The sequence below is a fragment of the Scylla paramamosain genome, unplaced genomic scaffold (genome assembly GCF_035594125.1).
Source record: "Scylla paramamosain isolate STU-SP2022 unplaced genomic scaffold, ASM3559412v1 Contig7, whole genome shotgun sequence".
Taxonomy (NCBI): Eukaryota; Metazoa; Arthropoda; class Malacostraca; order Decapoda; family Portunidae; genus Scylla; species Scylla paramamosain.
The window spans coordinates 695,001-707,500 of NW_026973672.1; the positions used below are offsets into that span (position 1 = coordinate 695,001).

General features: G+C 40.2%; 1 protein-coding gene across 6 annotated transcripts in view; it reads left to right on the forward strand.

Moving 5' to 3' along the window:
- Positions 1-12,500, forward strand: part of LOC135096770 (uncharacterized) — a 114,208-nt gene that overhangs the window by 2,812 nt on the left and 98,896 nt on the right. The window lies entirely within an intron of this gene.

Genomic DNA, 12,500 nt, shown 5'->3' on the forward strand with positions numbered 1-12,500 from the left:
ATCATCAACTGCCTTTCCCTCATCAGCACATCCTTCACCTCCACCACATCAACTCACTCTGATTCATCATCAACTCATCCACTCGAGGAATCATGTGAGGAGTCAAGAGTGAGAGAGCTGAGGTGAATCAACACTCGTTACTAGAATCACTGTTCATCTCATGAAATTGGGAGTGACTTACCTTGTTGCCATGGGTTTATCTTTACCCCCACCAGCCCCACCCCAACCCAGCCTCCCCAGCCTTACCTCCCCTAGTCTCACCTCCCCAGCGCCATCTTTCCAGCTTCCTGTTCCTAGCTTCGCTTCCGTAGCCTCACCTTCCCAGCCTTCCCTAGCCTCACCTCCTCAGTCTAACCTCCACAACCCTGTCTTTCTAGCCCCGCCTCTTCTCTCCTGCTTGCCATGCCACCCACCCCCCAGCTTCTCTACTCCCCAACTTTAGTAGTAACGACCCCCGTACGCCCCGTAATTGCACAAGTCATTACCGTGTGTGTGTGTGTGTGTGTGTGTGTGTGTGTGTGTGTGTCTCCACGAGGCGGCCAGGAAGCAGCATTAGAATTGGCCTTTAGGTATTTACATTGACTTATTTTACAGTGAATATCAGGCATCTCAGTTATACTTGGGGTGGGATTAGGTTAACGGATGTTAGCTGGTTGTCTGTCTGTCTGTTTGTCTATCTGTTGATTTGTCTTTGTGCCGATACAGCAATGTCATTTTTTTCTATCTATCTCAGTTTTGTTCTGTCTGTCTATCTATCTAAGTGTCTTTCTTTCTCTGCATCAGTCTATCTATCTATCTATCTATCTATCTATCATTCTATCTATCTATCTATCTGCATCTGTTTGTCTAATTTCATCCATCTATTTATATATCTGTCTTATCTACCTATGTATCTTCTCATCTCTCTCTCTCTCTCTCTCTCTCTCTGGTAGGCTCTGTGGTATGTGGTTTGTGTGGCAGTCTGAAGGTTCACGTTCGATCGTGGAAACCTTTTTCGTCACCTTCACCTGGATGTTGCGGCGTCATGACTCAGTTAGAATCATTGATGCAGTGAGGCGCTGGTCACTGCACCGCGGGGGCGCTTCGATGATGAATACTATCGTGCGGGAAAATTAGTAACTTCCAATAAAGTGTCCACCTAGTGTTAAGAAAGTGAGAGGAAGAAATGTTTGCCAACGCCCTTCATGAGGAGACGAAACGAACTGGAATAGACCAGAGAACCTCATGAAAATAAAACCTTTTGCTTCACATTCGGTTTAAATTGTTGGACTTGCCTATGGACTCCCACACTCTGGCGTCTTGAATGAGTTTTTTTTTTTTTTATTGCATGAATACAAAAATAAAGTGAACCTCTTCCCTCTCACTCACAGTCTTCAAGGAACATTGTAGTTTTTGTTGTCCTTGGCACGAGCTCTTAAATGATAATACTAATAAAAAAAGAACAATAAAAAAATATATAATCCAGTAAAGATTTCCCTCCCACTTACAGTCCTCGTTTTCTAAGCTCTCCACGGCAGGACTCCACGCAGGTCGCAGGAAACTGAGGGCAGAGTCTTCTTTTTGTATAGCCTTTGTTCTACTGTTAATATTCATTCTGCTTCGTGGGTTGGGAAGTGTTAAGTTGATATTTTCTCGTGTCTTAATTCTACACAATTATAAAACATTTCTTTCTGGAAAGTGAGGAAATACGAGTCAATTCTTTACCTTCAGTTTTTGTTCCATTATTACGAATCCCTGTGCTATGTAAATATAGTAATGTTTAATAGATATTTATTTTCACTTTTTATATTGTTCAGCACATAATCTTAGCCACGTTCCTTAACAGTGAGGAGGGATGCATAGTCCGTATCCCTAACCTTTGTTGTACTGATACCATTCCTTCTGCCGTAACTTTAGTGCTTTCCACGAAATATTTTTCTCACTTTGAAAGTTCTTTACGACATAAATCTCAAACATGTTCTTGGAAAGTGAGATGATTTTTCTCTGTCCTTTGTTCTACTCCTACGATTCCTCCTGTTTCCTTGGTTCGATAATCTCAAACTGACATTTTCTCGTTTTTGTAATTCCTCAGGGGAGAAATTTCAAACACGTCCTTCAGAGTGGGAAGGCCTGTGTCTTCCTTACCTTTAAACTTTGTTCTGGTGATATGATTTGTTCTGCGATGTAACATTAATAGTCTTCAGTACATATTTTCTACCTTGGTTTAGTAATACGATTCCATCTGGTATGTGTGTACTAAGCTGATATTTTCTTGTGTTCTGAGTTTTTAGAAGAGGTTTTAATTACGTTCACAAAGTGAGGAAAGGAGCCTTCATAATCTTTACCCTTTTTCTACTAATGTGATTCCTTCTCTTACGTCCTCTAGGAAGTCTTAAGTTCAGTTTTTTCGTTTTATATATATATATATATATATATATATATATATATATATATATATATATATATATATATATATATATATATATATATATATATATATATATATATATATATATATATATATATATATATATATATATATATATATATATATATATATATATATATATATTGTATTTATTTATTTATTTATCTTTTTTTTTTTTTTTTTGCGATGGAATTTGAGGCATGGTTCATAAAAGTGAGGAGAGGAGTTCTCTTTACCTGAAGCTTTTGTTTTTGTAATACGATTCCTTGTGGTGTGTAACTTAAGTATTGTTTTTGTAAGGTCTTGAAGACAGAATTTCACCACGTGCCTGGAGTGTGAGGCGGGAAGAGTCAGTTCTTTATCGTTGGCCTTTTGGTCTTTTTATTTCATCACGACAGAATCTCAACCACTTCCTTGAAAAGTGACGACCAACGAGTACATGACTTATTTGTGGGTTTTGTTATACTAATGTGATTCCTTTTGTTATGTAAGTTAGTGAGTTTAAGTGATTTATTCTCCTTTTCTTAATTCTTCTTGACTAGTTTAAACCACGTTCCAGAAAACTAAGGGAGGATTAGAATTCCTTATCTGTGCCTTGTAATGTGGCAGTGCAAATCCTTCTCTGATGTAGATTTTAAGTTTTTTTTTTTTTTCAGAATTGTTCTGGGCAGATTTTAAACCATGTTCATTATGAAAAGTTTTATTAGTCTTTAAGGAAATATTTCATTTTTCTCTCGCCAAACTTTTGAGGACAATAATCTGAGCCACGTTCAAGGTGAAGGCTTCGTTTCATGGAATAGAAAGGGATGTGTTTTGTTAATGTGTAGCGGCAGATTCATCCCAGAGCGTGTCTTTATAAGCTAGGGAGTCTTAGGCAAACATTTTCTTTTCTCCTTCAGTTCCTCTGGATAGAAATCTGAGCCACATTCCTGGCAAAGTGAGAAGAAGTTTGTGTTTTCTTTATTTATAGCGTTAGTTTTATTTCCAGGGCTCATTTTTGGCACGTAAGTATATGTTTTATTTTTATTTATTACTTTTTTGATGAGGGAGGTGGACGTGACCAGAGTTTGAACTGAGCAGATTGAAAAGACTAGCGTTAACTGACTGAACCACAAGGCACTTGTTTTGTGCGTGTAAGCAAGCTACTCTTAAGTACATATTTTGTTTTATACATTTACCACGACGGAAATTTCTCAAGTATGGCAAAAAGAGGCTCCTTTCCTTCCAACAGATTTATTAGAGTCGTGTTTGTCACTTCCAGCATTACATTTTAGGTTAGATGGTCGTAACAATAAACTCCACATGCAAGCCTTAAAGAATAACATTTCCTTCCACAAGGCACTGTAATTAAGTTCCTCATCTGCAACATCAATTCCATCCCAGCGATTTCTTGTGGTGTGTATTGCACGATCGCTTACTTACTTACGATCGTACGATCCCGGTTATCTCTCCAAGAAAGTGGACGTTACACTGATCCCGGAAAGTTTTAAAGGTCTGGATTTTTAAAGGCTTCGAGTGCCTACCTGACCTATCCGAAATCGCCAGAATTATCTCTCACTCCACCTTTACCTTGACTCAGCACACCTGGAATCACCTCTAATACCAGATCAATGTTGGGGGAGTAGAAAACACGATTATTCTATGTTACAACCACATATATTAATATTAATAATAATTCACAAACAACATGAGGTAGTACACGTTACTACATGACGTTCTCGTCACTTCCCACAACACCACAACCCGTTTACACCTCCACCAGTCACTGAAATATTCCCCTCAACCGCAGGAATTTACTCAGACGCCACTACCGCGTCCCCAGACAATAATTCCCGTATTTCACCTCCTCAAGCCTCACAGGAGATTACCACCATCACCAAAGATTACTCATAACACCATAACATCATTCCAAAAATCACCAATACACCACAACACCAGCTTTCAAGGTCAACACCACAACCTCCACTCACAAAATGGCTGCCAGTTTGACCTAAGTATGACCCCTTCGAACAGCGTCACCGGCACAAACTCAACAACCGAATTTGAGCGGACAAGAGCTCTTGGTACCACAAAAGACTCACTAACCTGATCCTGGATATCAAGGTTATACCACTACACCATTAATACCTCCACAAACTCACTCCATCACCAAACCACACCAGGATCCTTCCCTGAGAGACGCCTTCCCTCCGATATACCTCACGACCTTCCCCTCCTTGGAATGTGTTGTTGCCCACTCAAGCTCCCCTCGTTTTCAACATATTTTCACCTCAATTATACTTCCTCCCTTATACATACAAAGATATAGAGAATTTGAATTATGAAGAGAATAATACTACATGATATAAAAAGAGTAAATAAGCCTTACACTACTTATAACCAATAATAAGGATAATGTCCGAATGGCAGGTAACCGGAACACGGGGGACACTAAGAAAACGTGATCCCATTCAAGGTAAACTCGGCCAATAACATGACAGTAGGTTTATGTAGAACAACACTGGGTCTACAAGCTGCTCATGTTTGTCTGTCTGTCCACGCGTCGCCTGGAACTCGTGTACTGAAAGCCTGCATGGAAATCTGCGGCCGGAAGGGAATTATATCTTGGAACGAGTGAGGAGAGCGGCAGGCAGACCTTGGCAACCCCTCGCGAAGTCCTGGTGTATGTAATCCTGCGTGTAAGGTCTCTTCGAGCTGCTGGGCTGGGAGGTGGTGCAGTTTTGAGCACTGACAGGTGTATTGTATTGGCAGCGGTGTGTGTCCCTCCCCTGTCGTGCAATTCAGGTACTGCCCGAGCCTTTTGAGTGACGCAGCTTCTGAGTCTTTGTGAAACGTGTTGGTGTGAAGTGTGGGTTTGAGAGGCACCACTGGCAGGCCACGAAGAACAGTGTGGCCCGAGTACTTCAGCCTTTTTACTGTTTATTTTATCGATGGTCAGTGAAATTGGGTACTGTTCGGAACGGAACGGAAAGAAAAGAGTGGGGGAAGTAAAGAAGAACAATATATAAAGAGAGGGAAATATGGGTGAATACGAAGTGAAAGAATGGAGTGAAAGGCAGCTGGTACTGTTCGAACCCCTTGACTTACGTGGCTTTTCATCAGCCTTTGTAGAATGGTATAAAGTGTGGCTGTCAAAGACACTACTGGCAGCGTAAAGGATGACAGGACACTTCACACCTTTTGTGCTTGTTTCGTTGTTGGTCACTAAACAAAGTGTGTGTGTGTGTGTGTGTGTGTGTGTGTGTGTGTTTTATTCATTCAGCACTAGGAAGCAGACAAGTATTAAAACAGTTTTTCTATTTACCAGTGATAAGAGAGAGAAAACACACACACACACACACACACACACACACACACACACACACACACACACACACACTTAAGGTAGAGTTGGTGTTAATCCATTAACTGAGGATTACATAGGCGGGGCGCGAGGCAGTTTGATATAATGGGTGTGTCACATAAACAGCTGCGGTGCTCCTTGGTGTATGCAATTTTATTACATTTGCTTGGTGTCAACACAGTTACGTAGTTAATAACTTGCTGCTTCTTTCTCCGACATGGTCTGTATTTCCTGCTGCCTGTCACTGGAGCTGTCTCCACACACAAGTGTCCTCCATAAAAACTACATTGCCTTTCTTTCAAATATGTCTTTTTTTTTTTTTTTTTTGCGGGGAAGGATGACTCTATGAACCATTATCTTTCCCTCATTCCTTCACTGCTCATCCAAATTCATATATATATATATATATATATATATATATATATATATATATATATATATATATATATATATATATATATATATATATATATATAGTATTAGTCCTTCACCTCGGAGTCCCCCATCTGGGGAGGGGACCACAAATGTCCCCAGGTAGGACTGCTCTTCAGATATCGACCCTAAGTGCCTTGACACCCCCCTCAACTTTTTTTTTTATAAACTTCTGCAACGTTCGCGGTCATAGAACTAATTTTCAATCTGTAGAACACCACCTCTCCTCTTGTAAACCTCATCTTCTTTTCGTCACTAAAACACCGGTGTCTGAGGCAACAAACACCGGTGTCTGAGGCAACAAACATTTCCAAATTATTTCCAAAACTAAAGTGTAAACTGAGTTATGGTTATATTTCTGCATCACATGTGCAGAGAGAGAGAGAGAGAGAGAGAGAGAGAGTTTTGCGCGTCTGGATTAATTAAAAATTCTTGAGGGAGTTTTTAGAAGTCACTATTAAAGCTTGCTTGAGGGGATATGGAAGAATGGAGAGGGGAGGAAGGGGGAGAAGGTAGAGAAGGGAGAGGGGAGAGGGAGGATGGGAAGGGGGGAGGGGGGGAGAGGGAGGGAAGGGAGAATGGAAAGGGTTGAAGAAAAAGAAAGTTTAAGGAAGAGATGAGTGTTGTGTTTTCAAGTTTTGTTTATTTATTTATTTATTGTTATAGGTGAGAATTGGGATTGTGGAGGAGAATTTTTTGTTTGTTTGTTTGTTCTTTCTTGTTTGACCCGCCTTTCGTTCCTCGTTTCTTTGTTCTATATTGTTTGTATTTACTGGTGTTGTTCTTGTCTTCCTGTTACTCCTTTTTTTGTGTTCTTTTCTCCTTCACCTCCTCCCTCCGTCCTTTTTTTTTTTTTTTTCTTCTCTTTCTTTTCGTCTTCCTCTTCTTCCACCATCACCAGCACCACCACAACTACTTTTTTTTCTTCTTTCTCTTCTTCACCACCACCACCACCACCACCACCACCAGTTCCCTCCACATTTATCACATTGTCAGTCTCTCCTCACTCGTTCCCTAGTATACAGCAGCACCCGTTCCTCACCTAGTGGCGGCAGTTAGGGTGCACGTCACTCCAGGGTGTTACAGGAGACTCATTAGAGGACAATGAACACGTTGCAGAAGCTCAGGTGTTGTCAGCATTTACCTGGATATAAACACCTTCATTATTCTCCACTCGGGTCCTCTGTGTTTTTTTTTTTCTGACAGGCTCAAGATTGACTTAAAGAGACAAGAAGAGACTGGTTCATAAACAGAGTGGTAGATGAATGGAAGAGAGTAAGGAATCAGGTCATTAGTGCAGAGTTATTCGGGAGTTTTATAAGATTGGACAAATTTATGAATAATTAGTGGAAATTGATGTGTTTTGTAAAGACTGCCACGTGTAGGCCTGATGGCTTCTTGCAGCTTCCCTTGTTTCCTTTGTAATGTTCTTATAGCCTCGTGTTCTTAAGCTTTTTCTGTCTCACCAGGGCTATTTTCAGAGGCTACAGAGATGCTTACTGAAGTTGTCATGAGTGTTTCTCCCGCTGGTTATGTAGAATCCTTGATCACCTGCTGCTACAATAATGATCATTGTGTAGGGAGGGGCTAGCTGGTTTACTGAGGGTGGGGGGCGCCTCTCCCCTCGACCTTCCTCTCTCACGCTTCGCTGCCTTACGTGGGGTGAACACGACCTGGGAAGACATAAACTGATAAAGGAGGAGGAGGAGGAGGAGGAGGAGGAGGAGGAGGAGGAATACAAAGGAATACAAAGGAATACAAAGGAAAGCCAAACAGCAACAGACCTTTTGGTCCTTGCAAGGCTGTTTGGTAACTACTTCTAACTAGCTACAGTGAAGAGAGACAGGACAGCATAGCAGAAGGCTCCTCCCCACCCACCACTCCCTCCAGCTTGCGCTGGCATGGAAATAGTTGGGAAAAGTACCATGCAGTATGGAAAAACTGACATGGAAATTTTCATAGGAAAGGATGAAAGGAAGTTCTACTATTCACCCTACGGTGAACTCTATACGCCTATCTGAAAGTTAATACAAGTTATATTAAAAATGGTGTCTGTTGAATAAGAGTTTAATAGTGAATTTAGTAATTTTTCGGACAAGAAGAGAGCTTGTTGGGGATTTGCTTTTAAATATTTGTCTATTTTATTTTTGAATGATTCAATAGTATTGCTGTTCACAATTTCGGCAGGAAGTTTATTCCATATATTTACTATACGATTAAAGAAGAAATGTTTGGCCTCGTGGGATTTAAAACGTTTGGGTATAATCTTGAATCCATTATTTCTTGTTAGGTTAGAATGATCAATGGTAAAATATCTATATGCATCAATGTTACTATATCCTTCGAAAATTTTGAACATTTCAATTAGGTCTCCTCTTATCCTGCGCTTTGTTAAACTAAATAGGTTTAGTTCTTCCAGTCGTTCCTCATACGGCTTATTGCGCAATCTTGGAATCATCTTTGTGACTCTGCGCTGTATCTTTTCTAGTTTTTCAATGTCTTTTTTGTAGTATGGTGACCAGAACTGTACACAGTATTCTAGATGAGGACGCACCAGTGAGTTATATAAGGCATGTATAACCTTTTCTGATTTAAATTCAAAGGTTCTTCCAATGAACCCTACTAATTTATTTGCCGTCTTTACTGTTTCTGTGCAGTGTTGACTCGGCTTTAGGTCGTTTGACACAACGACACCAAGATCTTTTTCTTTATCAGCACTTGACAGTGGCATGTTATTCATTACATATCTCGCCTGAACATTGTTGCTTCCGATATGTAGAATTTTGCACTTTTCTATATTGAATTTCATCTGCCATTTTTCTGCCCAGCTTGTTAGTTTATTGAGGTCACACTGCAGTTCCTGCCATTGTGACACAGACGTAACTCTACTTGTTATTTTGGTGTCGTCTGCAAATTTACTTATTTTGCAGTTTATCCCTTCATCAATATCATTTATGTACATTATGAAGAGTACTGGTCCTGATACAGAGCCTTGAGGAGGAGGAGGAGGAGGAGGAGGAGGAGGAGTACTTAGCGGAATAAAAGAAATATAAGTACAGCGGAGACAAGTGGGAGTGAAAATCTGAAGAGGAAAATAGGGAAATGAAGAGAAAGTTTAGTGATAAGTATGAAGGTTACGAGACTGGAAAAAAGAAAGAAAATGAAGAAGTGAACCAGAGGGATGAATAAGAGAACATGAAAATGAAGAGAAAGGATCAGATGAAGAGGAGAAGGAAAAGGAGAAACAGGAGAAGAATTAAAAATAGAAGGTCGAAGAGAAGGAAGAAGAAGAGGAAGGGGAAATTGACAATGAAGGAAGAGGAGGAGGGGGACGAGGAGGACAAGAAACAGAAAGAGAAGAAGAGAGAGAGAAAAAATAAGTAAGACGGAGTAAGGGAACATGAAAAACAGAGGAACACGAGAATAGAGAAAAGAAGAAAAAAGAAAAGAAAAAAGAAAAAAAAGGATAACATCAACAGTATCACAAGCTCATTACCTTCACACGGTGTTCACCTGACTGACTTCATGAAATTCGTGCACAACTTTGCTTTTCGCTGACCAGTGCTCACCTCAGCCCTGCTTGCCTGATTGCCTGCTTGAGGGAACGTGAATGCTCTGAAGGGTGGACTGATTGTTTTCGATTTTTTTAGTCTGAACGTTTTCGACAGACTAACATGTTTAAGAATGAATATTTTCGACAATGATTTGGCAACTTAGACTGATTATTTTCGATGGTTCTGCAATATATTTTTCAATCATGATTATTTTCGACACATTAAAAACATTGGTTGGAATGTTTTCGAAACTAAATAAACTTCACTATGAATGTTTCCGACAGTAAAAAAATATTGAACTGAATGTTTTCGACACTAAAAAATGGTAAATTCTGAATGTTTTCGACACTGGATAAAATGAACTGTCACATCACGTCACGTTTAGATTTAAACAAAAGACTATAAAAACTAACCTAACCTAACCTAACCTAACCTAACCTAACCTAACCTAACAAGATAATAATCAAAGAAGGTCTAAAATGGCTGAATGAAGTGTCGAAAATATTCCAAAAAATATTGATTTAGGTCAATGATGTGTCGAAAATAATCCAAACTGTAAATAGCTAGGTAATTGTTGTGTCGAAAATAATCCAAAACGGACACTAATGTGTAAGAGTTGTGTCGAAAACAGTCCAAAAAAACATAAAATGGGTTGTCGAAAATAATACTTCTTGGCAAGAATCGAAAACATTCAGTTTAGATTACTTTTGTAGAAAATCGAAAACATTCAGACAAAAAAAATCGAAAATAATCAGCGACCTCTGCTCTGAAATTAGTGATTAGCGGACGGCGAGGGACGGAGAGGGAGGCTAGCTGGCGGTGGGAAGGAGGGAGTAGATAGGTGGAGGGATGGATGGACTAGAATGGTGGATGGGATGGTTGATAGTGGATGGCTTGGATGGTTGGTGGAAGGATGGAAGGATAGAAAACTGGGATGGACCAGGATGACTGACGGAAGGATGGAAGGACTTGGATGGTTCACAGTGGATGGTCAGGATAGAAAGTATTGATTGTGTCAGTTTTTCTTCGTACTGTGAACTTCAGAGGGAAAAATGTTGAAAAAATGCCTTGAGGGGAATGTGTCCAGAGGGGAAAATGTTTAAAGGGGAAAATTATTAGAGGGAAAAATGAATAGAGGGGAAAATGTGTACAAAAGGAAAATATCAAGAGGGAAACACCACTACATAGGAAAATTACTTGAGGGAATCATGTCTACAAAGGAAAATATCTAAAGAAGAAAATGACTAGAGAGGAAAATAATTACTAAAAGGAAAATGACCACAGGGAAAATTACCTGAAAGAAAAAAAATAAAAGGAAAACTGTTCAGTGAGGGAAATGTGTACTCGAGAAAATAACGAGAGAAAAAATGACGATAAAAAAAATGGCGAGGGGAAATTTAAATAGAAAAATTACTCCTTTTTTTTTCGATATGGTTCCTGTGACCTCGTTGTAGTGTGAAAATACTCATACATACAAGGCAGGGAGCGTTGTAATTCTATCTAGACTCTTGACCTCAGCTGAAAGTCTTAACAAGGTCCTCACACCCCTCTTCTCTCTCCCTCCTTCCCTCCCTTCCTCCTCTTTACCTTCTTTCTTCCTCCTGCTCTTTCTTCCTGTTCTTCCATATTTTCTTGTCTAACACTTCCTGGTTTCCTCATTTTCTTATCCTCTCCTCATTCTTCTCCTCCTCATCTTTCTCTTCCTCTTTCTTCCTCTTACTGGTTGCTTTTCTTTCACGCTTTCTTTCTGCTTTCCTAACTTCTTCCTGCTGTCTCTTTACTCCTTTCCTACTCATTCCTCCTACTCTTCTTATTCCCATCTATTTTCTTCTCTTTCTTCATTTTCCAGTCTTTCTTCTCTTCCTCCCTTATCCTATCAACTGCCTTTCCTCCTCTTCCTTCTCACATCTTTTACTCTAATTCTTTTCCTTCTATTCTTCAAATGTTCCTTTCCTCGTGTTTCCTTACGTCTCTACTAGTCATAATCTTCATCAGTAATCTTCCTACACCTTCCCTTTTCTCTACTGCCTTTGTATCATTCAGTCCCACAGTGAGATGGATGAAAATGATGAAAGGTGATGGAAATTTTGATCCTACGCTATTCATGGGGCTACAGAGGGAGGCGCAGCTAATGAAAGTGAAAGAGAGCTCGCCAATACCGTAGATGTTCACACTTGTTAGCTGGCAGGGGAGAGAGGTCGTGAAGCAGCGCTCATGGCCTTGTAAGAGTCAACGAGTGAGTGAGTCAGCGAGTGAGCGAGTCAGCGGGTGGACTTGAAGAACGATATGGAGAGAGAGAGAGAGAGAGAGAGAGAGAGAGAGAGAGAGAGAGAGAGAGAGAGAGAGAGAGAGAGAGAGAGAGAGAGAGATTATGTAACAGTAAGAATCATGAGAAATATGCGTGAAATATTTGCAAAGTATGTAAGGTTGCAGAGATCACACACACACACACACACACACACACACACACACACACACACACACAAAGTTTCCATGATAGTCATAACGAAATTTCTTCTTACCTCCTCCACCACCACCATCACCTAGTCCTCCTCCCTCATTATCTTATCATCTCATCTACTGATCCACTTCACTCTCCTCTCCTCACTCTTGGTCTTCCCTGCAGGACTTGCTCTCATTAGAGGCAGGAAGGAGGAGAGTAACGGTTTGTTACAGGTGTCTTCCCTCCCCTCCCCCAGTGATGATACAGGTTGTCACGAAGCTGATTAACCTGGTGCAAGTTGTCAAGTAATCTTCTTATCTG